Source organism: Gallus gallus, chromosome 1 (genome assembly GCF_016699485.2).
Source record: "Gallus gallus isolate bGalGal1 chromosome 1, bGalGal1.mat.broiler.GRCg7b, whole genome shotgun sequence".
In the NCBI taxonomy this organism is placed as follows: domain Eukaryota; kingdom Metazoa; phylum Chordata; class Aves; order Galliformes; family Phasianidae; genus Gallus; species Gallus gallus.
In genome coordinates, this window is record NC_052532.1 from 81,190,363 (window position 1) to 81,217,843 (window position 27,481).

The 27,481-nt window shown below is 44.0% G+C and overlaps 1 long non-coding RNA gene across 1 annotated transcript in view; it reads left to right on the plus strand.

Moving 5' to 3' along the window:
* LOC107054644 overlaps positions 1–27,481 on the plus strand; it is a 223,110-nt gene that overhangs the window by 185,942 nt on the left and 9,687 nt on the right. Inside the window, exons 4-7 of the long non-coding RNA XR_005839141.2 lie at positions 3,934–4,122; positions 4,364–4,467; positions 6,138–6,329; positions 18,183–18,453. This is a non-coding gene — a long non-coding RNA (uncharacterized LOC107054644). The remainder of the gene's footprint in view (positions 1–3,933; positions 4,123–4,363; positions 4,468–6,137; positions 6,330–18,182; positions 18,454–27,481) is intronic.

Sequence of the window (27,481 nt, forward strand, 5' to 3'; positions counted from 1 at the left end):
ACACTCTTCATTTCATGTTGTGACTGCTGCGCATGGCCATCTGGAACACAGTTTCTCTTCCACACTGCTGTTCCCACTGCTGAAACTCACCACTCACTGCCTCATTGTGGTCACATTCACTGTTCAGTCTCCAGAAGCTCTCACCAAGTGTCATGAAGGTCAAGTGGTGCTATATTTTCCCCATGGAGGAATTCACTTCCACACCTTTGCTTCATATGCACTTCCATGTCAGATGCCATTTTGTCTGACTGCCTCTCTGCTGCCATCTATCACACGGCAATGACATGTAATGGAATATTAGTGGGAACGTTCAGCCTCTACTGCTGTAACACCACCATCTGCTCTTAGGCCAACATAATAACACAGGAGATGTTACTTTTGGAGCAGCCCTTCTACTTGACAACACACAAAGTGTGAAATCATCAGTCTTTAATCCACAGGGACTTACTGTGTGCTTACTTTGCTGTATGGAGTGACACTCTGCGAGTGGTCTAGACAAAGCGAGAGTACTTTCAGGGCAGCCAGGTCTCTCATTACACTCTCCTGTTGATTTTAAATCAGCACAAATTAATTGCACGTTGTAAACTGGTCAAATGTGACAGGTTGACCACTGCTTCCCTCCTCATTACCACATGTGACTGTGAATCAGTGTGTGCCTTGCACAGTTCTTCCCTCTGGAAGGGCCAAAGGGGTATGAGATGTAGAGGCTGCTGGTTGGTTCAGGTATTGCAAAAACACAGATGTTTTCTTGAGCAGAGAGTCCATACCACGAGAAAACAGAGGCTCTCTGGAAAGTATTCACAGAGCACTGGTTCTCCTGAGTTTTCACAGCAAAGAGAAAAACTCCATTAAGTATCTTCAGCTGTTTCCTGTTTCCTCTTCCATGTGAGCACGTGGGCCTGCCTAGTGATGCCCCAGTGCAGTCAGTGGTAAAGCTCTCTCTAAGAGAAAGCTCTCTAAGCTTTCTTAGTGCCACAGATCCTCTTTCATCCCCAGTGACTGCGAGGAAAGATTTCATGACTGGCACAGAAAATACATATTATTCTCCAGTGACACAGTAGGGAGCTATTCCCTGACATTCTGGTCCTTTCACCTCTGTACTCTGTACACATACAGGAAAAGGGAGATGAACCCATTTCCCTGGAGGAGAGAAATGAGGTCTCACGCAAAACACCAAGCAGTATTTCCACCTCTTGCTCGTTCTTCTGGTATGGCAAGAAGAGCAAACAGTGGGAGCAGAGATGCTGAATTTCCATGTGCCTCTGCTGAAGTGGATACTTTCAGAACAAGTTGTTCCCAAGTTATCTCATCAAAGGCTTCAAACTATCTGCAGCACAAACACGCCCACGTTAGGCAAATGAGCCTTTTGTTCACTTAAAACCAAGCACTTTGTTCAAGTATCAATTCTTCCACAACCTACAGTCCCTTAAGCTATGGATGTAAAGAGTAATCCTGTAATGAATGCTGAAAAGGCCCCAGGTACAAGTGCTGAATTCCTCTTTTGAGCGATGTCTTAGCACTGGTGGGATGGCTCAGTTTGTTGCAACCTCAAATACTCAGATCTGGATAGCAAAAACTGAGGTGTTCAGATTTTTTGGGGTGGGGCTGGCTCTGAAGCTGTTAAATGCTGAGCAGCTTTTTGGATCTTGCTTAAACTGGGGATGCTTGAGCAATCCAATTCTTGATACTAGCCCAGCAGCAGCTCACACAAATACTGCCATGCTTAAAGGTAAGAGCATGGCTTATGAGAAAAGCCGTGGGGTTTTTGATAATCAAGATCCACTAGTCTGGAGAAGTGGGAGGAGATTTATCCATTTTTTTTTCTGAGATAAGAATCAAATGTTGCAGAACAGGCTTTGCACACAGGATGCTGGATGGCTGCAGCTGTCCCTCTGAGGTCTCCCTGGTCTCAAAATCTTTTCTGTGGGAGACAGTGAGTGGCATGTGCTAAGCAGGGACCTATCCAGGTAATCTTACAGCTTCAGAGATCTAACTGTTTTGCAGTCTCTCATTTCCACCTTCCTTCAAACTTAATCTGAAAACACCTGCTCAGGTAACCCTCTCTCCCCCCTGCTCTTGTTTGCCTGATATATGAAGGCTTCAAGTAATTCTTTGTGCAACATTTCAACAGCACCATCTTGCTGTGTTCTGTCACTTGCTTAACGCTGGTTGTAGTACATCACTAGGCCATCTGCAGGAGCCCTATCGTTCAGTGTAGCACAAAATTGAACTGTGCTGTCGCGTGTTTTGTTTACAGGTATTGCGAATGAGTCATGCCTGGCCAGGTACAGATAGCAGAGAAGGAAAGAAAAGCCTTGTTATTGTAGTCTGAATTAGTGGCGTCCATTCACAGCAGGAGTTTGCAGGCTGATAAACCAGTCCAATGAAGGGCCACCTTCCAGATGCGGGGAGCCTTTCACTCTAAGTGCACATGCTTCATAGCAGGAGAGGTGGCACCCCTGGAGCAAACACTGCTGCTCTGGGGCCAGCCAGCTCCCATCGTGAGAGGGATGCTGGTCATAAAGTGAGCAAGCCAACTCCGTAGGTATATGCTTCTGCATGCTCTCCCATCTTGCTCTTGTCTCTCTGTCATCATCTTTGTAGTGGTACTGTCAACTCTACAAACAGAATCTTGTCATAATGGGCCAATTCAGCTGCAAATTCTTTTGTGGCTCTGCCAATCTGAGCAGTGCAGTGTACACAAACGGAAAGAGCCACTGCAACCAAGCCCCGATGTCCATTTCCTCTGAACACTATCAGTGAATTTTCTTCATGATGAAATGGCTCGTGCTTAGCCTAAGACCAAAGGACGTGTTTAGGAGTTGTTGGATTTCTTTTTACAAAATTGATCTGGTTATTTCTGATCTGTACAAGGGGAGAAATATTTGTAAAGGAATACTTTAAAAATCAAGCTTGCCACAGATTTACAAAAGTAAATTTTATTTTCCTATGTATTTGAACCACGTTGTTGCCAGGTTTTTCAGTATTTTTGGCTGCCCCTGTCTAGTGAACTCGACATGAACTGCAGGCACAAGCATCTCAGGAAGACTGATTTTTGCTTCACAAACACCGAGGGAGTGAGGAATTGCAAATAACAATCTAGCCATACAGCTGCAAGCTGCATCTCAGAAACATTTTCCACCAGCCATAATTTCATCAGCATCATTTTTGGCTTTGCTTCAGTCACCCCATGCTCCAGCACACACGTGCTTTTGACCTGCTTGACTGTGCTTCCCCCCTTACATGATCTGCCCTTTCCTGCCCTCACACCCCCCACTTGACGTACCCACCAAAACTGCTTGGCTCAGCAGCAGTGAAAATGTAGAGCTACACCATCTTGCCAGCACTTAGCCATAGGCTTGCAAAGAAGTGAGCGTGCATCAAGCCTGGATTAGTAGCTTCCAAACTGAGCTTTTCAGTCACAACATAGCTAAGAGCTCTTACTCAAGCTATAAATGTTATTAACGCAATAAGCAGTGTTAGAGCAGGAATCTTTTTTCACTGGAAAATACCAACTTGAAATAAAAATTGCCTAAGGGATGTGTTTGGTACATTTGAAAATTTCAAGGAAAACATTTTTGAAATGACTCTTAGAAGCTTTATGCCAAAGTAAAATCTATGCTCTTTAGGGTAAAGGTCTGTCTTTTCATGCAGGTTTTTAAAAATGATTAAAAGAAAGTGTGTTTGGTAAAACTTACTTTGGATTTTCAAATTCTCCAATTTAGTTTGAGAATTAAATTCTTATTAATTTTGGGCTGAGGAGAGAAACAATCAGCATGAATTTTATCTTGCAAGCTTAGAATATAAGGCAAATGATTCAGACTTTGTCTGCACAACCTTTTTCTTCCCCTCACTCCCCATGAACTTTTGAACTAGTTGTCTGCTCTCAGCTAAGTGCTATGGATAGAAGAAAGTTCTGCTTTCTTTTGACAGGAGGGCTGCAGTGTGAAGCACCTGTTACTAAAAGTCAGGCAATCCTCTTGGAACTGAGCATATCCCAGAGGAAACCAGACTTTGCTAATGCTTCTCATAAGACCATGCGAACTTGGTGTTCTGGGTCTGCAAGAAAGACTTCGTGCCCAGTTCTGATTTCATAAATGGGATGGAATCTACAGGTTACAGGTAAGAGACTGCTGAAGGAAGCAATGAAGGAACAGAAAGTATATCTCTGGTTGACGCTCCCAGTAAAAGCAGAGTGACTCTGAAGGCGTGAATCTGTAAGGAAGTTATACCCTCTCTAAATACAGATCTTCCAGAAGCAAAGTAGGTGTGACTAAGGAGCTTGTGCTGTTGTCTCTCTCTGCTCTGCCTCATGATGTTGGGCAGGATGTTACATTTCTTTCCTTTTGGATATCTTTGTTAGGTGATGTGGACTTCTCACTTGCATATTTATTCAGCATCTATCACAGTGGGAGGCCCTGGATGTGACTGTAATACAAACAACACTGACAAATCCGTGTTTCCATGGTAGGCTAAAAATCTCTTCCTTCTGTACCAAATAATGGCAAGGGTAAAAATTACTTACTTTACATCCATAGATCAAAAGCCTTCCTGAGCACTTCCTGTAAAAGCCTTCCTTGTAAAGTGGCACCGACTTAAATTGTGCTGTGTGAATTGGCAGCCGGTTGTGGTCTGAACTTTTATCTCCTGGATGCTAATTTGGTGAATGCTGTCAGTTGCTGAGGGAGGAAAGACAGTAAATCTTCTGTACGCTTTTCCCCAAAAATAGGGAATTATCTCTGAGTCGCTGTGTATGAAGATGAATAGTCACAATCATTTTTACCTTTCCGTGTTATTGAAATCCAGCTTTTGCATCCCAGAATTCAGAGAAGCTGTTCCATAGTGGAAGACCAATCCTTTGTAGTACATAAATGAGCCAATGTTTGCTAAGAAAAAGGGGGGAGGGGGCGGTTTCCTCCTCCTTGCAAATATAAGATGGCTTTCCTTTTTGCTGCATTTTAGGACAGTGCAAATACATACTGCTGTCCAGACCTTCTGTGCTCAGTGCAGAAGCATTGGCGTTACTCATGTCACGCCTCTAAATTTGGTTCCCTGGTATTCCTGGGACTAATGCCAGACCACAGTGTATGACTTCATTTAAGGCACAGAGGTGGCTTCACGAGTGGCTCTTCCTCATTGCTGGACCATGGCACTGTGCTCAGGACTTCACTTATTACCTGTCTCTTCCTTTGGATTAAATTGTTCTCTGTGAAAAATACTCTGCAGCCTTTTCTTCATCAAAGCCCAGTTTTTTGATTGCCAAATAGAAAGCAAGAATTCCCAAGAGGCTTCTTAGGCTGGAAAACCAACATGATGGGTAGAAGAGCTTTGCAAGACCAGCAAGAAAACTGTTAAGCCTCACCTTTGCTTGGCATGGTTAAGAGAAATTTATTTCTCTGCTGTGATGTTTGTTTGGGCCACATAGTGCTTTTTAAGCATCACCATCAAATCTTCTTAGTTTGAAGCACCTGAGTCTTGAGGGAAACATCAGTCTTCCAGGACTACTACTACCTCTCTTCTGAACAGAGTTTGGAAAATGGATTATTTTTTTTCATGAAAATCTTCAGTAGTGTCAAAATGAAAATACTGCAGCAGCCTTTAAGCATAAACTTGGGCCTCATCTTCTTTTCAGTAAATTGAAACTATCTTCCCATGCACCATTGCCTGTACATTACTTCCTGATGTTGATGCTACTGTCCTAGGTTGGACATCTGTTTAGTCCCAAACAAGTGTCCCAGTCACCTGATTCAATGCTCTTTCCACATCAGGATTTCTCTTGATTCCAGACCAATGTAAGAAAATGCTATCTTTTTATAGGACTGGACTACCATCTCTGCAGTCACTGAGCGCATCCTCTTTCCAGAGGTATGCTTTGCTCAATTTCCCAAATACATACCCGAAGACATCACATATTGCTGACCTACCACGTGTAGTTCTAGACCTTTAGATATGAAATGGCAGTTCCTAAAGTTCCACACATTCATAAAAGCAGTGTTTCTCCCTCTGGGCTTGAGAAGAACTTGTGTAACTCCATGCTTTCTATATGTTTCATCTCAAGCCCATCTCTGATCAAACGCAAAAAGGTGCTTTCCAATGTGCTTGGGAAGATCCCTCTCATAAGCTATGCTTTCTCTTAGGATGTGTCTGAAGATGTCTCTACAATGAATGTTTCCCTGTAATGTTCCTGAAAAGAGAATTGTACGCTACTTTGACACTCTGTTGCTAGCTTAGAGTTGCAGGAGAAAGGCTGAAAGATCCATCTCCCTCTTGAAGCTGGATGGATGAACTGAAGCGGCAGACAGAGCCTGGAGGGAGAAAGGAAAGAACTGGTATGAATATTAATACATATAAAATATATACTATGTGATGCATCTCTCTTCTCACACATCCAATGATCATCTATCCTCCCTCGCTCCCCTCCCCTCTGCTCTGCTTCACTCTGTCTATGGAGTAAATGTTGGATTTACATTTTCAGTCTATTTAAATCTCTCATTTTTGCTGCAGTGTAGCAGGGGAAAAGCCTTAACTCTCTGTTTGCTGCACTGCATCTGTCAAACAGTGAAAGAGAACAGAGCTTTTCTCCCAAGCCATCTAACTAACTGTTTCTGCAGCCTTTTGGTCTCCATTCCTGATAATTCTAGCTAGGCAAAGGCCGCTGAACCTGTCTGCAAATATTCTGCACTTTTATGAAACCAAGTCCTCTTTCCCACCCCTTTAGGTTTTTAAAATGAAATATTTGAAATACTGCACAATTATGATTACCAGCTCTTGGAAGCTTTGCAACAGAAGTCCATCTGCATCTCTTGACCTTCTATCATGCTGAAGAAAGTTAATATGTTCACGCATGCTTTTAAAGTAAAGAGGTGTAGCGGTGCACTTGTTGCTAGGCTTGCCACCTACCTGACGAGGAGATCCCAAGTGGAAACAGTGCAAATGTAGTTTGTATTGAGCATTTTTCTATGAAGTATAGGGTGCATGATCTATGGACCTGTGCCTACACTATTAGTGTTCATGCACTTGTAAATTCCAGAAAAAATATGAAGGCTTCAAATTCTGCCTGGACAGAGGTTTGGGGGCTGATTTGTCTGACTGGACTAAAATATCATAACTCTGACAGTTTTCTTGTCCCTCTTTTTCTCATGGCATGACATTTGTGAGTTCTCATGAACGACTGAAGAAACCAGAAGCAAGGAAAAAAGCTGGGGCTAAAATAATTTGTAGTATTCAGTCTATGCTGGATTTTGTGTCCCCTAGAGATTTAACTATATATGAGATGGATCTAGTGAGAACTTTGACATTGGCTTCCACCCTTCCCTTTCCTTTTGCAACCTTGCTTATAAGCAGTACCACTTGAAAGGAGAGACAACATGGATGCTCTTAGGCAAATGTGTCTCAGAGGCCGCACTGCTTGCTGTTATGAGGAGGGAAGGGGACAGTCTGTCAAGAAATCAGAAAGAGATGTGACAGTTTAAATGATCAAGCATGTAATAGCAATTGGTGAATACAGCATATGTCATACAGTGCTGGAAGATATCTCGTGAGCTTGATCAATGCCGGCAGCCACCACCAGTGAGCACTGGACAAACAGTTAACAGTGATACTCCAGGCATAGGTAATCAGCTGTTTTTCTCTTTTCCACTTACTACAGTTATAGGATCAAATAAAACATCTCCTTGCTCCCTGCTTGATGGACAAAATGCTGTCAGGGAAAGCCTGATGAGTGACTGACACTCTTCCAACTGCAACTTCCACTATTCAATACACTGTTATGTGATCAAAACTGGTTATACAGCTCAGTGGGAGTGGGTGGTCAGGGCAAAACAACAGGAACATTGGGACTTTGTGCTGCTACTGAGCAGATTCTTCAGGTCTTTTGAACTCCGCTGTTGCATTTCTCCATATATGGAGCAGGCCAAATCAAGACAGGAGCCCTGGCTCTTCATTTCAGTCTAGGACCTCAGAGGAGTTGGGGCTCTGGTTGTCGCTCCCCTCTTCATGGCAGGGTCGGAGGAACAGCAGGGCACTGCTTCCTCCTCTGTTAGCTCTCTTCTCTGAGCCACCTCCTTTCCCTACCTGCCCAAAGGGAAAATGGAGATAAAGTGTAGGGGTTACTGGGTGATCGCCTGGGAGGTAAGATCTTAGAGCTAAAAGGAAACTGGAGAACCTTTAATTTTGTCTCAGATCTCCATCTTCCCTTTTGAGACGGAGCTTGCAGTGTCCTGGTATTTTAAGATATGATTTTGACATGCTGTGTTACATTTAAGTATAATTCTTGTATTGTGGTTGTACTCAACCTCTGTGTGCTCATTGAGATGATTACTTCTGCAGATGTGTGATAGCAAGTAGGTAGCAAGTAAAGTTATAAGGCATCCCAGTAAACAACTGTAAGATAAAATAGTGACTATCTTACTGTTGCTCATGGATCACTGCCCAGTCTCTGTTCTGGGTGTGGATTGGGCTCCCTGCACTGCTGTAGGATAGAGTTATTAAAGGCCATGATAATATATACATGCAAGGTGAATTGCAAGGAGGTGGGAGAGAAGAGACGGTGAATTAAGGCTCCCCAGATAGGCTTAGGTCTAAGTGTTTGCTAACAAGCAAGCGCTTGACTTGGCAACACTAATAATATTCTTTTATGGTGGGTTTATATATGAGCAAGAGGGAAGATGAATCACATTGTAGAAATAAAGTCAAGCACTCATGATGTTGAGAATTGGCTTGGCTGGTTAGGGAAATAAAGGGCCCTTCAATCAGGGAGCAGAGAGCTAATTGTCTCATTAGCTTATCTGTCTGAGTTGTATTCCCCAGAGAAGAGGGTGGGAGATGGAAAGGAGACAAATGAAATAAATGAAGCAGTCCTCTGGGAGGAGGATTTTCCCTGAGAAGAGGAAGGGGAAGGGGCTATTGGCTGTATAACAGAATGCTTTGCTGCAGTGGTTCCAGGGCTCACCTACTTAAAGATTATGCTTAGAAAGGAAGGGGAAATATCCTGGAACAAACGAAGTGGTGAGGGGTGAAGGAGAATGACTGGGGAGGTCTCTGCTCTTTCTGCTTCTAAGTTTCCTGTCCCTCCCTCTCCTGACTTGGTTTTAGTACCTCAGCAATACGATATTGTGGATTTCATATAGAGAAGTATTTAGCAGACTTGAGAGACCAAGTCGAAAGTAATTCCTCTGGAATAATCCATGAATCTCTTGGCAAAGCCACTTGCATTGCTACATTGGCATTTCTCCCAGTAATATAGCACCCCGGGAACAATATTGCAGGTGTGGTATTTCCGTATTTATATATATTGCTCTAGGATTTATCATTCATATTGTGCTAGATCCTTCAAGGTTTCCTAACACCACTTTAATGCAAGGAAGCAATGTAGCACAAGGGGCCTTTCCATCAGCATTAGACCAAGATCCTTACACCAGTAAGTTTATATTCAGCAAGACACGTCCTCTGTATTTTTTTCAGACCTACAAATCTCCTTGCATGCTTCAGGTGCCCCTTTTCCTTTTCTTTTTTCTTTTTTATTCTTTTCCTAAGAGGACTATTTCTAGAGTTGCTTCAGAGCTTCCAGAGAAGGCATTGAATGCTGAATCACAGGACCTATTCTGCCACCCGAACTAACGGCAGTATCTTTTGGAATACCCGCTATTGTGAAATTTCCTTGCAGGCACTCCATTAAGCTGGAAGCAAGTGAATTTCAAGAGAAGTGCCGCTCAGCCTTCAAGCCTTGGGGCTGAGGGCACAGCAGCTGTCAGGAGATGTGTTCTAATCCAGACCTTTGCCCAACTTTAGCAATTTGCTGAATGCTAACCTGCTGAAGTTAAGCTTGCTCCTGATAATACGACATTAGTCCCTGTAGGTATCATCTTACAAGCTTATGGGTAGATACAGAAATAAAAAGATTTTTTGTTCTTACCATTTAATAGGAATAGCTGTGAGTCAGGTTTCCAGTGAGTCAATGGATACTGACTGCTGAGATAATCCTCCAAGCTACATGTTCACTGTGGAACCTAGAACTGCATCCAAGCAGGACATTTCCAGGCAGCTTCCTGGCATTCACCACCACCACTACTAAATAGCCCAAGACCATCCTGGAATGAATGAGGATGTGGTTTTCTAAACCCTGGCCACAGCGACCTCTTCCAGTATTGTATTTCTTGTATTTCTGAAATACCACCTGGAGGAAGATTGGCTTCAAAGAATGCCCTGACTGAGGAGGGGAAAAAAAAGTTGCGAAGACCTGAAACTCTGCAATGTGTTTGCTTGAAACGCTTTACTGGCTTGAAACGTTTTTGTTTTATTTTTAATCTTTTTTCTTTTTTTCTGTTCTGACTTTGAGAAGGCTAAGAAACCAACTGATTTCCTTTGATAAAACTCGATAAGCTGCTTATCTGATAGGAATATTGAAATTTGATGTTCTCTTTTGGGATGGGAGGGATAAGGTAGGGTTCCATTCAAATCTGTAGCTGTTCACAGCAGGAAGTCATTTGCTGTCTAATTCCACTGATTTCATTGGGTTTGGATAATTCCTAGTGAAAGGCTTCTAGCCTTTTAAAAGCTTGTTGCAACAAAACCCAGCAAGAGGTTCATTTTAATTAGTACTGGCTAATGTTTAAAAAAAGAATGTGACCATAGTCTCAAAGACTGATCTGCAGGACAGGGGCTTCTTGGGAGCTTTTCTTGGAGATGACATTCTCAGTCATTTTGCTTACTGGCATCTGGTGCTTATCAAAGAAGTTTTGTTTTGAAAACCAAGAAAGGTGTCATGTCCTGTGAATGTCCATGTGTTGGAAGGGATGTCCACAAGGACAACTAGTGAGTAAAAACTGCACAGCCTTCTTCCTGTGCTGACAGCCCCTCAGAGGGATACGTACCTGTTTCCATGGCATCAGCCATTTTCTTGGGTTTCTCCCTGCCCTTGTAATGTGTCTGCGTCTGTCTCTCTAAATCCCCTTCCCTTCTCCAAAGAGGAAAATGTCATGATAGCAGGGTGTGGGGGGAGAATGCAGGCTTTTGGAGTCTGCAACCATATTGGGCTGTCATCCAGCCCACCACTGATCTCAGAGGGAATGAATTCACCATCTGTAGAAAGACCATGTCTCACTGCAGCCATCTGTTAAGCTCCTCAGCCCACTTGCACTCTGAACAATGGCAGCATCTTCCAGAAATCCTGTAGGAGAGCATCCCTCCTTCCCTCGTTTAGGTGGCACTCAGCGCACAACACTGCCTCTGAACAAAAGTATCAGCAGTTCTGCCGGAGAGACAGCTTTTCAAGGCAAAACTTTTTGTGCTCCTAATCTGAGCGCCATAAAGAGCATGAAGACCTGGGAGTAGCTGTCTTGAGATTCCCGAGACTCTGGAACTCCCAACTTTCTCATATTCTTTGGAATACAGTGGATCCTGCATACCCCTGAGCTAACTGTATATAGATGATTCTCCTCAACTCTCTTGAGTAGGAAAAATAATGTGAATACCACCAGTGCTGGCAAAGGTCTTGCTGCCCTTTACATGGAGGAGACACTGCAGAAAAGATCTTGACAGCATCACATCATTGGTTTTGAAGTGAACCTGATGCACAGGCTGTCCCTTCCAACCCTGTTATATTCTGGTCCATGGTCTAGTGGGAATCATCCATTAATCAAACTCTGCATTCCTGCAAGAACTCTGATTTATCTCTCATGCTATAAGCTGCCAGGCTCTGGTAGGGCAGAATTTCGGCATTCAGTGATTTCTAATGTCACAAAGGCAATCTAGATATTCTTCTTATTAAAAGGATTAGCCTATGCAGGCTCATGGCAACCAGGCTGTTCTTTCAGAGATTCTTTAGGGATGACTTAACTCAGACATCTCTCTTCAAATTCATTACAACACTGACCAGTCAGCCACATCATCGTAAGTCAGAAACCAATCTAACGGGCTGGTGATGGCCCATCTCCAAAGCCAAGGACTTCAGCTGGACCTGACGGCAGAAAGCTGAAACAGCATCAGACAGAACAGGCTAATTCCCCGGCACCCACATGTCATCTTGGCTTACTTTAGCTGCCTCCCAAGAGCTGCTGCCACTTCCAAAGTCACGTGATGCCTGGGATTGCAGGGTGTTTCCAGATATTGCTAGGTAATTCCTGTCTTCTTCCCACCCCCACACAGATCACTTGCCAGACTCTGAAGGAAGGGAAGACTACTCAATTAACATTTAAGAGAGACACTTGCCTTTATTTCACAAGAACAGAGATTTGCTCTTTTTGCAGTTACTCTGCCACCTCCGTCCTTTGGTGGAGTTAAACTGGGAAGAGCCTCTCTTTTTTTTCCCCATCTCACCTGCTGCTGCCTAACCTTTGCAATCTGTGCACCAGCCCCAGGGCAGCTGTCTTTCCAAATTCTGATTTGGGAAGCGAGGCCCTCCCAGAAGACAACACAAGGGACAAAACTCAGATTTGAACTGAAACAGGGAAGGAAGAGCTGTTGCCAGCAGGGAATAGGGCTTTGCTTGCAAAGGAGAGGGTGCCCTGATAGAGATGTCTCTTGCCACTGAACACTACTGTTAACAGGGGAGTGGATGTTCTGTCAAAAAGCTGTCAGGGAGTCAGACAAATATTTAAAGAAGCAGATTTCCTCCTGAGGGTGAAGAAATACTGCTCAGCGCTTGACAGTGCAGCCTGGTAGCTCCCAGCCTCAGGGATTAATATGCTTGCAGCCCCTATATCCGAAGGACAGCAAGGGAGGGCAAGGAGATGAAAACAGAAGGAAAACAGCCAAGTAATTCCTACATACAGCAGCCACACATAGAAGAGAGTCCTGTGTTTTGCCTACACAGAAACAGACCCTAATCTCTGCAGTCTTCCTAGAGCAACAGATGTGCCTGGAGAGCTCATCTCTGCAGCCACCTCTTGTGAGGAGGGAGAGGTAGATGCAAAGATGCATGACAGGGCAGCTGGACATGCATAGCTGCCTTGGGATGTACACAAGGACATTCCCCATCCATCAATTTATACACAGATTCTTCCTGAATTACATGCTGAGACTGGCTCATGTACATGAGTTTGTGCTCCGGTGAGGTCTCATACTGTGCAGAAGGGAACTGTCTATAAACAACAGGGCAGCATTTAATATCCCCAAGTATAAAGGGTTTCTAAACTTATCTTGGCAAAAGCAATTGCTCTGAAAAGATCTGCCAGGTAAGTGTTTTGTATTTGATAAATAGCGTGTGCAGGCTGAGAGGCTGAAACCCAAATTCAGAGCTACACCTGTGCCCCTGGCTAAGGGATGCCAGTCAAGCTCTCGCCTAACTGGGACAGTGTGAGTCAGCTGGTTCTGCTATCCTGCTATCTAGAGAGGCAAATAAAGGATGCTCGCAGGCTCTGCAAATGTGTTTCTGTATGCACCTTCCCTCAGACACTTAATTGAACCCTGTGCTTCCCCCAGTTCTTGCGTGGGAAACACCACTGTAAGCCTGGGTTCTCTGCTGCAAGCATCCACCGCAGGACAGTTAAATATTGACCCCTTTGGCAATGCTGCCTGTGTAGATTAGTAATTTTCTCCCTTCCCCACCTTCCCCACACAAAGCCTGGTGCTCCAGCTCCATTCCAGCCACGGACCTAACTCTCTCTGTTTCCAGGGACACATGCTGCATCCATACCTGTCCCATGGCCGCTGCTGAGCCAGCATGGGGAAAGGACACTCTCTGCCTGTGGCTTGGTAACACAAGCACCAGCAGAAGAACGGTGCCCACAGATTGAAAGTGGATTTGAATATGGTCTCTTGAAAAATATGAGATAGCACACAATATGTTTTCCTCGGTGCTGTAATGTATTTCAAACAGCTCACTTCCATCTCCTGCACTTTAATTAGCATGAAAATTGGCCAGTTCCACAATCCCTTTAAATACATTCGGTGTGTTACCAAATATATTTCGAAAGCAGTTACACACAGGGAGGCCAGGGCCTGGGGGTGGGATACAAAGCACTCCCCGTTTTGTTCCAACTCATTACTAACCTGTGTCATGGCTGATGTAAAAGGGGGCTGGCGTGTTGGGTTTTGTATTTTAGTGGACAAATGTTACCAGGGGAAAGCTAACCACACCGAGTAGTCCCTTTGGCTGATGAGCTGCACTGAGTAGGCAGAAAAAAACAGAAGCCCCTCAGCTCCTCATGTGCTGCTTGCTCGCTAACCTAAGAGCAAAGTTGTCCATTTAGGGTGCTTGCTGATCTTGGGAATAGGTTACTGTCAGCTGTCAGTCCAGCCAGCAAGGCGTCCTCTAGAATATATCTGTGTCTCTGCTATAAGTACAATTTGAGACAGTTTCAGGAAGGAACGCTTATCTAACTTATCCCTAATCTTCGTTAGGTGGTGAAAAATCGTATGTGCTGTCTAATCCCTGACTCAGGCCACCTCTAAAGTAGCAATTTCCATTTATTTACATTAAGATGTCAAGTTCCCACCCTGCCCCTCTTAGCGCCCATAGCCTCTCTGGCTCCCCCAGTGTGGAGGCCACAAAGTACACTTGGTTTCCTGGGTACCTCCAGTGCTGACACAGCTGAGGGGAGCATGGGGGCTGAGTAGGTAATAAGAAGATATGGCTGTAGTCACAGCCACTGAGAAGTCCTTCAGTCACTGCTGGTTGTTTTTACCACCAGGCCCTATGCCATCCTTTCTCAACCCATGATGTTATACAGGTGTTGGCATGTGGGTTTGATCCAGCTCGTGAGGAGCTGAAGGGGATCCCTGATCCCCACAAGGAGAGCCAACTTCTAGCTGGTAACACTATGAGCACCATCCACTTGTTGCATGTGGTGAGGAATATGGAGGGAGGAGGACCTGAGGGAACAGCATGAAGCTGTCAGGAGAGGGTCAGGATGGGGGTTAGGAAAAGGTTCAGAGGGTGTTGGGGCAGTGGAACAGGCTGCCCAGGGCAGTGGGCACAGCCCCAAGCATTCAGAGTTCAAGGAGGGTTTGGACAACACTCTCAGACATAGGGTTTGAATTTTAAGTGGTCCGATGTGGAGCTAGGAGTTGGACTCGGTGATTCTTGTAGGTTCCTTCCAACTCATAGAAACACAGAATCATTAAACTGAAAAAGACTTCTAAGATCATCAAGTCCAACCATTGACCCATCCCCACCATGCCCACTAAGCCGTGTCCCTCAGCTACATGTTTCTTGAAGCAGGAACGGTGACTCCATCACTTCCCTGAAAGATGTGTTCCAATGCTTGAAACTCATTCTGTGATTCTAGGACCGACTTTTTTCCTACTAGCTAGAAGTTGTCCTCCTTCGCCTGAACTGTGGCCTTGTCCTGCCAAGGAGAGGAAGAGGAGGGCAGGGAGGAAGGAGCAGAGGGCCCAAGGAGACTTTCAGAGGCCTCTGGCCCATGTTCCTAGACAGAGAGGCTTTTCTGCTGTGCTGTGAAAATGCTCCAGTGACTCCCTCCCAGATTGTCCCAGTGCCTTACAGCTCAGGAGATCAGAATTAATGTGCTGCTTGGCCTGTGGGAGAAACTAGGATTTGGGGAGTCTTGGGGAGGAGCTGCAAGTCCCTTGTAGCATCAAGCATCACTGTATGCAAATGTAGGTAATTTCATGGAAATGTATGTAATTTTATGCAGATTTAAAAGCTATTGACTTTCTGTCACAAGATGTTGGCAGCTATGGTATTTGTTTGAGTCTCTTTCCCTATTTAAGCCTTTTTTTCTTTTCTTTTTTTTTTTTTTCTTTTGGAACTTCAAAAATTTAAATATTCATGGCAACATTTCTGTGAGTCAGAGGGAGAGACTGCATCAAGCTGAAAAGTTCAGATGTGCGTCCAAACTTCCTCAAAGTGCTATGGGATAGGAAATGGGGTTTGAGAGTGGGCTGTTTTCTGATGCAGTATGCAGAAAAGCTTTTTTTCACCAGAACTCAGTAGGAGCTTATGGGCGACCGGAAATTTTCCTAAGAATAAATGAAGTTTGGCCTTTTTTACTCAGAAAGCATCAGAAAATATCTAAGTGGAAAGGCAGAGGAGAGATTGCTCCATCTTTTAACACAGAAACCAGTTGCTGGCATCAAGCTAGAGCCCTGGTGTTGCTTTCTGCATCTTTGTATTTCTTGGTGCTCATTATCTCAGCACAGTGGATAAAGGAATAAGAAGGATCTGACTACCCGTGGACAAAATATATGCTAAAGCAAAGGCTACATTTTCTGTTGATTATATGCCCTGGTATATTTCTGGAGGCAAGTATCCTTCTCTGGAAGCTGTTGGGTAAGACTTGGGTCTCTAAATATTTTAAGGCTAGCTGCTCTGTGCAAGGCTAAGCCTGTCTTTGGAGTCACCATCAGTGAGTGCTAGAATGGGAAGGTGAATGCTGAGCCTAGGACCGTATTGCCATCATGCAGGGTGGCAGGGCATGATGACTGCAATGCAGTTAGTGCAGTACCTCATCCTACTGGGAGTGGGGGAAAAAACACTATTGATAGAAACTTCCTGTAAGACCTTAGAGTTGGGACTTGTGTTTGTGCTTTCCTCTGGCAGTAGAGGGACATTCAGTAGAGAAAGTGGAGGAGAAATCATGTGGAAAGGGGTGAAACAAGGACAGAGGATAGCCTGAGCCACAGATACAGCAGTGAGTGGAGATGAATGAGAGAGGAACCATTCAGTCCTGCTCATACTGAAGCCCCTAACCAGTGCAGGATGCAGTACCTTGCTGATTTGGCTTACGTATTTGAAAGCATATGATTCCAGGCATGGGGATCTGCACAGTTTGCATGTTGGTCTCTGGTAGCTTTATCTGAGATATAAATCCAAAAAAAACCAGGGGCCTCAGGGAATGGCTCCCTTACTGGGGTGCAAAGGCCTGAATTTTACTGCTTTACAGTCTTGATGCAAAAGTCGTGTATTTTTAAGAGGTGATTTGGAAATGGCTGAAATTATTTTTCTGAAATGGCACGAAAAGAAAGGAGGTCTTTGCAGCTGGCTGAATTGAAATGAGTTAATTTGTTCCCATCTGAATGTTTGTTTTTAATGATGCTGGAAATATTATTCTGTTGTAAGATTGAAGTATTAAGCACGGCTAGAACTCTTGCCCGAATTACTAGTTAGCTGATAACTAAATCTAATGAAAAGTAAATCATGTACACACAGGCCTTAATAAAGCCTTGCTTTGCTATATCCTTCTCCCCTTGGTTGGAATATCATGTACTATCTAGTGTAAACCTTGAGCTTAGATAACACAAAAAATTGGCTAATGAAGTTGTTTTACTCTTTTTTCTTTTTCTTTTTTTTTAAGAGTTGATTCAGGATGTGTCTCAGCCCACACACTGTAGTGTTTTGTCCTCTTTTGACTTCCACAGTGGTGAGACTTTTTAACAAGTTAAGGAATTTGCATCTGAATCAGAACTTGAGACACTTTAATACTTGGGAAGACTGCTCCAGGATGAGTGGCATTTTGGGAGGAATGAGCTGCTAAGTTTGGACTGAGATTTTGTCCTATATACTTCATACATCCTAACTCTGGAGTGAGTCAGCCTTTGCTTTCTGATTCAGGAAATTCCTTGTTTTTTGACTTCATGATAGACAGAAAATGTTCAAGAAAGGAAAAAGCTACCTTTTACAAAAGCTCTCGCTGTTTTACTTTTTTATCTTCACTGCTGTGGAAGCTGCCACAGAACTGACCTCCTGTCTCTGAATTGTCCTTTGTTTTAGATTCAGTTTTGTAGAATCTTCTTCTTCCATCACAAAAAGCTGATGACAGCTATCAGAATATTAGTTGAGAATAGTTCTGTGCATCAGTGTTTTCCATAATAAGGAGTAAATAAACAGCAGTTCTGAAGGGCATGGACTTCATCACCTATCCCAGTAAAGGATTGACTCTGATGCCATCTTCAACAACTAGTTTGCTCCTGCTAATTTTTTTCCTATAAATTCCATGAAATCCTTTCTTTTCTGTGTGAGACTTGCTGCAGCTACCCATTTCCATCTGTTGAAACTCCTCAGTTTCTGCCACCCATTATTTTTTGTCACACAGTGAAAAAAATTTTGAGTCTTACCAAAAATGTAGGGGCTATGTGTACCAATTATTTAGTTGGGTCCCCATAGTGAATCTTGCATGTCCCAAAAGCTTTGTGAGGTCTTTTGCTAAGACAGAATCTCACATATACTAAATTAATTTGAATGCAAATGTAGTTCTATTTTAAAACTCTTCTTTTTTCTCAAGGCATACGTAAATTATCATAGATCTATACAGCAGCAAGACAAACATCTCTGTCCGGTCTTCCTGATATATGTCAAAGACCTCTTGCAAAAACCCTGCTGTGGACACAGAATGCATTACAGGAGTGGAAAAGCATTTTACACCTTTACTGCTGGTCATTGCTTGGCGCAGCACATCTGCAAGGCACAGGATCACCCAACATGACAGAGTACCGTGGGGAAATGAAGAAATGTGTGTTTGAGATGTGATTCGGAAGAGACTATCAAAAGGAAAGGTAACAGCCAAAATAAAAGCCTCATTCTCTGTGATAAAGGCTGCTAGAAGCAGAAATGTCAGGGGTTTTGTGTTGTTTTTTTTTACCACTGTTCGTCTTGTCTGTATTTGAATACATGTTAGTGAATGTGGGTTATTTGTTTTAAAGTCTCTTTCTTCCTTTTCAAAGGCTGTCTTCTGACTTCACTCTCTGTTTTTGCTGGAAAGCTGCATTTAGTAATGTAAATGTGATTCTTCCCCGAAGCAGCTGCAAAGAGTGGCACAATTCTGTCTGCACTTGCATCAGTAGCACACATTGGCACAGAAAGAGAGCAGATTGATGGAAAGCATGGATGATTCAAAGGATTTGTAGTGGTTATGCCCCATCCCTTCAGCTCCAGGACATCAGCTCTTGAATCTAAGCCCTGGGCAAAATCCAGTGTCCTAGCTGAAGGAGCAGAGCAGAGCAACCCAATACTAGTAGGAGTGGATGAACAGAACGTGAGGACAGAATAGGAAGCTGGTAGGTCTACTGTAGCCTTAACAAGCCTGTAGGTAAACAGTACTCCTTGTTTCTAGTCCCCGATGCAGTTAATCCTAAATGCAGATCCTAAATGCAGATAAATGAAATATTAATTCCTCTCTTTCACGTAGTTCCTTGGTGTGTAAGGTGGTAATAAAGTTTAAATGACAGACCCAGCCTATCAATCTATTTTTGAGGTCTTATTTGTCCTCAGGAGTGATTTCTTAAAAGCATAGACTTGTCAGCTCTCACAAATTTCAAAATGATTCCTCTGCTCACTTCCATCTTACGCTCCCTTCAGCCAGTCCTACGCCTCGTGAGCTCGTAGCACAGCGTCCTGTAATAACTCACCATTTCTCAGGTATGCTTTTGTGTTCTGGTGTGGGTTGAACTGATTTCTCAGCATGGCACTAGGGAGTGAGAGGAGGTGCGGTGCCATTGTGCCATTAGGATGCATTCTCCCAGACACGTGGCCCTGCTATACCACTGCAAGACCTTGTATGGAGGCCACATGAAGCGTATTATGGGGTTCTTCTTTTCCCTCTAGTTGGGGAATGGAAACCATACTGTGAACCTCTGATTAATCACAACAAACTGGCAGCTCATGGCCAGAATGCTAACTAAAGAACACACAAGCAATGCTTTTGTGGTCAATTTGAAAGGATTTTTTAATTATTTTTTATTTTTTTGGTATGTTTTCTTGGTATGTGTCTGTGAGGAATTTTATTTATTTATTTATTTATTTATTTATTTATTTATTTATTTAAGGGAGAAAAAACCCTGCCAAAAAATGTGTTGAGTATTTTCAAATAATGAGTACATTCGAGGAAATTTTGATTTTGCTCAGGGACCATCTGCGCACAGAGAAAGGGACTAAATTCTTTCAGCAAATTACTGGCTGCAAATTATTCTCTCAGCACTAGTTACGGATGTTGGAACTGCACAGCTGAAAATGCATTATTAAGCTGAGAACTTGAGATTTAAGGATCATAGCTTGTGAATTCTTTTGTGTTAGTTTTTGGGGTTTTTTTGTTTGTTTGTTTGTTTTTTGCTTTTTTTTTCTTATGTGTCCCATGGTACATGAATTGAAAATGTCAGGAAGTTCAAAAGAAGTTCCCACATACTAAGGTACCCTAATAAGTTGGACAAGGACAAACTGTAGAGCATATTCGTGTGGGAGTATATGCAGAGATATTAGGTGGCAGCTGTTTGTTACAGAAATGAACCATCTAGGCTGCTGATGTAGAGATAAAATCTGCTTAATAGATTTGAAGCAAGAGATGCTGTGCAGGTTATTCAACTCAGGGACTCAAATCCTGAGATGGATACTTGATTGGAGGGGGACTGGTTCAAACTTACTGAGCAATGTGGGAGTTTCGTAGCCTGTGGAAGGCAACCATTTCATTTCACCAAGATATGGAGAGTGAAATGGGTGGTGGAATTTCAAAATGTGCCCTGTGGACCAGTTGTGTTTTGGAAGTCACTTCCAAAACAAACAATATAATGGATGTAGTTGCCTCACATAGGTGGGTGCCTGCTGCCAGCCCTGCCCCTGATCTTGCTGCTGACCATCACTCTCAGAGGCAATATCTAGCAAGATCAAACCTCTGACTTTCAGCACCTAGGATTCAGATTTTTAAAATGTGTTGATCTATTTTTCTATTAGAGAATATTGTGGGGAAAGGATTTTGTGTGCATGTTTGTAGCTTTTGGTTCAATGTGTATTTTGTTTTGAAGAAAACAAAATGTCTTCCATGTGAACTGTTTCTTCTTGCGTTATATAGTGTGTCATAGAATGCATTTTCTAGAATTATCTAATGAAAAATATCCTTATAAAGGAAAAACAGAGCTGCTTTCTCCTAGTCCCAGATTTCCCCCAAAAGTTCTGGCTAAATTAACCTAATTTTGTGTCACTTTTTGATTCTAGTTGAACAGCAAGGCCTGTTGTATTAAGCTCTGTAATCACTGCTCACTCACTTTACTGTAACAAAAAAATATCAAATCGCATGTTGCAAAATAATCTCATTATTTTTCAGTTAATTGAATCCAGGAATACTTTAATCAAGCTGGGTGTAGGCCAAAAAGCCTGCTTGTAGACCTTATAAATGTTTAGATATTGATACAAACCTTGCAGCTTAGTTGGAGCCTTGGAACATTTCCAACTCTCGAAGACTGGTCTGAACCTTAATGGAGAGAGAAGTGGAGATAAAATTATGTCCCTTCTTCATATGTGACTCCTATGCATTTCTCTAATGTATGCTGTCTATCTGCCATCGGAGAGAAAAGCCTTCACAGAATCACAGAGTCATGGAATTGCAGGGGTTGGAAGGGATGTCAAGAGATCATCGAGTCTTACTCCTGTGATAAAGCAGGTTTCCTTCAGTAGGTTGCACAGGTAGGAGTCCAGACAGGTCTTGAATATCTCCATAGAAAGAGACTCCACAACCTCTCTGGGCATCCTGTTCCAGTGCTCTGTCACCCTTACCATGAAGAAATTCTCCCATGTGTTTGTACAGAACCTCCTGTGTTCAAGTTTTAGACCATTATTCCTTGTCCTATCACTGTGCACCACCGAGAAGAGCCTGGCCTCATCCATTTGCCTTCCACCTCCCTTCAGATATTTATAAACATTAACCAGATCCCCCCTCTGTCTTCTTTTCCCCAGGCTGAACAGACACAGGTTACTGAGCCTTTCCTCATACGGGAGGTGCTCCAGGCCCTTTATCATCTTTGTGGCCCTCTGCTGGGCTCCTTCTTGGAGATCCCTGTCTTTTTTGAACCGGGAAGACCAAAACTGGACACAGTATTCTAAATGTGGCCTCACCAAGGCAGAGTAGAGGGGAAGAATCACCTCCTTGATCTGCTGGCCACTCTCTTTTTAATGCACCCCAGAATACCATTGGCCTTCTTGGCCACAGGAGCACACTGCTGGCTCATGGCCAACCTGTTGTTCACAAGAACATCCAGATCATTCTCTGCAGAGCACATCTCCAGCTGGTCAGCCCCTGACCCGTACTGATGCATGCGGTTATTCCTCCCCAAGTGCAAGACACTACACTTGCTCTTGTTAAACCTCATCAGGTTCCTCTCCACCCAGCTCTCCAGTCTGTCCAGATCTTGTTGAATGGTAGGACAGCCTTCCAGTGTGTAAGCCACTTCTCCCAGCTTTGTATCATCAGCAAACTGGCTAAGGGTGAACTCTGTCCCTTCATTTAAGTAATCAGTGAAGATGTTAAACAAAAGCAGAAGCAAGCACTGACCCCTGCAGAACACCATTAGTTGCAGGCCTCCGGCCAGACTCTGTGCCACTGATGACAACCCTCTGAGCTCTGCCAGTCAACTACTTCTCAATCCACCTCACCATCCACTCATCCATCCCACACCTTCTAGGTTTCACTACAAGGATTTTGAGGGAGATGGTGTCAGGCTCTTTGTTGAAGTCAAGGTATGCAACATCCACCGCTGTCCCCGCAGATCTACACAGCTGGAGATGACATCACAGAGGGTGACAAAGTTGGTCAAGCATGATTTCTCCTTGATGAATCCACGTTGACTACTTCTGATAACCTTCTTATCTTCCAATTTCTTGGAGAGGGTATCCAGAACAAGTTGTTCTATCACCTTTCCAGGGATGGAGGTGAGGCTGCATGGCATGCAGTTTCCCAGATCCTCCTTCTTGATTTTTGAAGACTCCTGTGATGTTGGCTATCCTCCAGTCTACAGGCATGTCTCCTGTTTGTCAAGACCTTAGAGAGCGGTACAACAATCCCATCTGCAAGCTCCCTCAGCACACATGGTTGCATCCCATTGTGGTCCATGGATTTGTGTGTGTTGATTTTGACTAGATGCTCTCTGAACCTTCTTCTTTCCTTTTAGTTTATTGATGAGCTCCTTGCTCATCCATGCATGCCTCCTGCCACCTTTCCCCGATTACTTACTCTTAGGTATGCATCAATCTTGAGCTCGGAAGAAGTGGTGTTTAAGCACTGTAAATGATCAGACTAAATGCTACCTAACAAACAGATCTGAACTGATCTCCGTCCCAGTATGGAACAAAAACTGGTTCCAAGCTGCAATATTTAACTGTGGGCCCAAATCCAGTGTTAGAATTAATCTGTAGCACAGTGCAGGTGATGGAAAGAATTACTAGAGGGATTCCAAGGATCACTAGTTCAGCCTGAGATTCAAGAATTACTTGAGGATTATGTTAAAATGAAATCCAACAATGTTATTTAAAAAAAAAAATCTATTTGAATCCTTCTATTTACTGCCTGTCATTCCCACCTTCTCCCAAAGTCCAAAATACTTTTTCCTCTTCCTCTTCCTTTTCCTTTCTCTTTTCCTTTTCTTTTTCCTCTTCCTTCTCCTCTTTTCCTTTTTTCTCTTTCTTTTTCTTTTTCTTTTTCTCTATTTTTCTTCCATTTATTTTCTCTTTGCCTTCTTGTCTCCTCTCTCTCTCTTCCTTCCTTCCTTCCTTCCTTCCTTCCTTCCTTCCTTGCAGGAAAGGATCTCTGAATTTCTTTATTCCTAACATTGGATTTCAGTTGTTGAAAGACTTCTAATTCATTGAAGATTTCATGGTAGGAAGTCATTTACTGATTCCAGGGGCATGTATAATGATAATACTGGCTCTAACAATAGCCTACTCACAACTTTGAAGGAAAACGTACCCCTTCTGGAACCTTATGTCTACACCCCCAAAAGTGACTTCACTCCTGTGAAATGGTTGAAAGTTTCCAAGCTTCCAAAAAGAGTGGAGAATGGGCAGAAGCAATCAAGTAAAAAGGGTGAAAGCACCAGGAAGAGAGGGAAGGAATGCGAGTGGTTAGGAAGACAGGGTTCAGGAGGCAAGGGGGAAAGATGGGAAAGTGACAGGAAAGATCAAGAAAAGAAGGGGAAAAGGTGACAGCATGTGTGCTTGGGAAATGAATGTAGAGGATGAATAGAAAGCAAGGAGGGGGGAGTGTGTGTAGAGGGAAAGATTAAAAGAATCAGTAACAGAAAGAAGTGAAGTTGTCTAACATGTAGAGATGGGAAGTGACATGTTTGTTTGAATTCTGGGGCTGCTCAGCCCGGCTGCACTCTGGTTTCTGCCTTTGATCAGCTGCATGGCAGGCTGGTGTCAGATCAGAAAGCAAATGAGATGATAAAGTGGCTGAAGCTGCAGTGAGTTTAACAGCAGCGGAGTGGCAGGGGATGGGAGGGAGGAACTGCCAAATGAGGAGAGCTCTGCCTGTGCTTTAATTCAGAGACCCGGCGGTGAATGCAGCTGCAACCCTGCAGAGAGGCTGTGAATGGTCTGAGCAAGAAGCTTGTCTGCACTGATCATGTATGGAAAAAGGACCCATTGCTCTATGCTTGTGCCATTATCAGCAGCACTCTTGCCAACTGCAAGCCTGGTGGAAGCATCAAAGGGGTTACTGGGCTGCCAGAGTGATTAAAATATCGACACCCGCTTTAGCTCTTGCCTGCTTTAGCTCTGCTTGCTTTCCAGTTTTTGGGTTTGCTGTGGCTAGCAGAAATATAGACAAGTGTGAGAAGGTTTCATACGGCTGGTATCTATCTGTTATGGCTTAGGAGTAAATGGACAGAAAAGGGATGCTTTGCTCAGGAGAGAAATGGTGAAGGTTCTGTCAGCCACCTCAGATAGCTGCTGGGATGGACACTGTCTTCTGGCTTCATTCTGTGTCCTCCCTGTTGTCTGGGAGGGAAACACTATCTGTGGGTGGAAATCCAGAGCTGCAGAGGTAAATTAAAAGGACAAGGATGCCCAGCACCTAGCACGGTTCAGCCACATGCTGACCTCATTGTCATTTTCAGTAACTTCAGGTACAGGGTCCAAGCAGAAGCCTTGGAGGCAGGGTCTGGATCTGGGAAGGAGTCCATGGAGCTGGTGGAAACTGCATGGGGCTGGAGGTGGTGCCGTTGGCAAGGTGAAGCATGGATGGTCTTGAGCAATCTCAGTTGACAGGGACATCCTATTTAGTGCAGAGTGTCCATGCTGGTCCATACAGACCCCATTCTTCTGGAGTGAAGTTACTCAGCCTTTTCTACTCGGTGCCCGTAGAAAGAGTACCCAGGGCTGATCAGTGGAAATATAGGCTCTGCTGCAGTGGGACCCGTGAGATCATACTTACAGCCATGGATGCATGGTTGTGAAAAGCAGATGCCAGGCTTTAGAACTGGCTGTCCCACAAGATTCCTGCTCGCCTTGGAAAACCCTTGTCTCGTCCCAGCATGGGAGACTGGCCGCCTGTCCTGGCATGGATGGTGGTATGCCAGACCGATGCTCTGAGAGCAGGCAGCCTCATATCTCTGACTCCTTTGTCCCAGCTTATAAAGCTAGATTAGATTGCCCATCTTTGTTCCTCTGTAGGATGTTAGATTGCCTTAATGTCCTCATAGCAGAGTCTGTTCCAGGCAAGTTGTGTCCCAGTTCAGGAACCCAAGTGCTCTAAACACTTCCTGGCACAGATGCTGGGTTTTTGACAGCTCTATCATGCTGTTCCCGGAGTGAGGATTTCTACAGCGATGTTCTGGGGGCGGAGGTTGAAAGAAGTTTAGGATATCACAGAACTAATTAAATGCAAACTAGGCTGCCTGCAGAAAGCCGTGCATGCTGGTTGCTATGTTTCTGGCAGGAACAGACTGGGAGAAGGGGGGCTGAGGGGATGCTGTTTGTTTTATCAGTTTAAAATGAAGATTCCAACAAAGTTCTGGTTATTCACCAGCCTTTGAAATGTGGATGAAACATGAATTTGTGCAGTCATAAAAAGAAGAGAAGGGAGAAGCGGAGGTAGGATTAGGATCGATGAATGGATGGCTAGATAAGATAGAGAAGGGGTGTGGGGGGTTGTTTCTGTTTGTATTCATCATACATTGTTATCTCTGCATTGACAGATGCTTTGTCTTCTACATCACCTCCAATTAATATGGAGGTTTTGTGCTTTCCTTTCAAAACAATTCCTTGTAAATTACCTTGAATTATAAGCCTTCAGAGCACTTGGAGCTTAACAGAATTATACTCTGTGCTCATGTCAGCTACCCACCAGTGGGTCACCAATGGCCAGCAGGATTTGGTTTCCTTTGTGAGGGAGGAAATGAAAGGACTAAATAAGCGCGCAGACATGTGGGCATCAAGACTCACTAAATCAGCTCTTCTTTCATTAGTCCTCTGCGGGTAATAAGAGGATATGTTAAACACAGTTTTCTGCTTCTTCACCTGAGTAGCACTTGGGGGGATAATTAAGGACTTGCCTGAGAGCAAGAGAGGGACAGACGAGAGAATGAAGGACTTTGAGGGGAGAATGAATAAGCTAGCTGGGATCAATTCAAGAGTGAAGTTGGCTTTGAAGAACACCCACCGAAGGGATGCAACCTGCTGGAATGAAGGCGTTCCTCAAACATCCACGTGGAAATCAGTGCTGAGCTACCTGGGGTTGCTTTCATGCGAATCCCTAGGAAAAAGAGAATAGAACAGTTCAAAGAATAGGGCTTCAGGGATGACAAGAAATGTTCTAAATATCTTCTTGGAGTGTGGAAAAACGTGGCTAGTGACAGAGGCTAGGATGAATAAAAATAAGCAGAGACAGCATGGGAAGGAGATACAGGCAACACTTGGTTGAATGTTACATTCAGGAAAGCCCATTAAGCACAGGACAAGTCAGAGCTGTACCAGATGGTTTGAGATCTGTAAGAGTGGCAGCTATAAATGTAGAGGACAGGGTGCCAGGGGCACTGAATGTCTGGGATGGTTTAGAGACAACATGTCACCTGTCACAAGCAAGGGATGTCCTGCCAGCTGGCACCCCTGCCGTGACTTCCCTGTGCACGTGTGTTTGAGGGTGAGCACTTTGGTGGTGAGGCAGCATGGCATGCCAGCAGGCACGGCTGCCTGCAGGCTATCCAAGTGCAAACAGTCCAGGGCATAGACGCAGCTGCAAAGGGCTCCTTGCCACATGGAGGAAATATTAGGGTGGTGCAAGGTGTGACAGAGAGGGAGGGCATTTCAGGAGGTCTCCTGCCTTCCTCACAGCCCCTGTCAGGGAAGGAGAGTGCTAAACTCGCAATCTCAATTGCTCACCATCCTTCAAAGGCTCTACCTATCGCCAGTCCCTGCTGGAGGACTCTTCCCCTTAATGACAGCGTCCTGCTCTAATGAACAATTTCTGTGACAGCACAAAATAAATGGGGAACACACTGAATCTGAAGTTTGTATTGAATTAAATATTACAGCATTGATTGGGTTATTCATTTAGCATCTCACTCAATAAACATCTCTTGCAGCACATGTTTCTCCATTTATCTTACCTTGTCATGGAGGCCAGGCTTACCCACCGCATGTGGCACTGCTGCCCAGCTCAGGCAGCAGGAGAAAGGATGTGTGTGCCAGGAAAGCTGCGCTCAGCATTTCTTCCAAAAAGCAAGAGATTTGCTTGGGAGTTACAGAACAGACCAGAGCTCTGGTCTTCAGAGGAGAGGTACTCATCTATTCCAGAGCTGTACAAAGCCAGAGCAGAAATCCAGG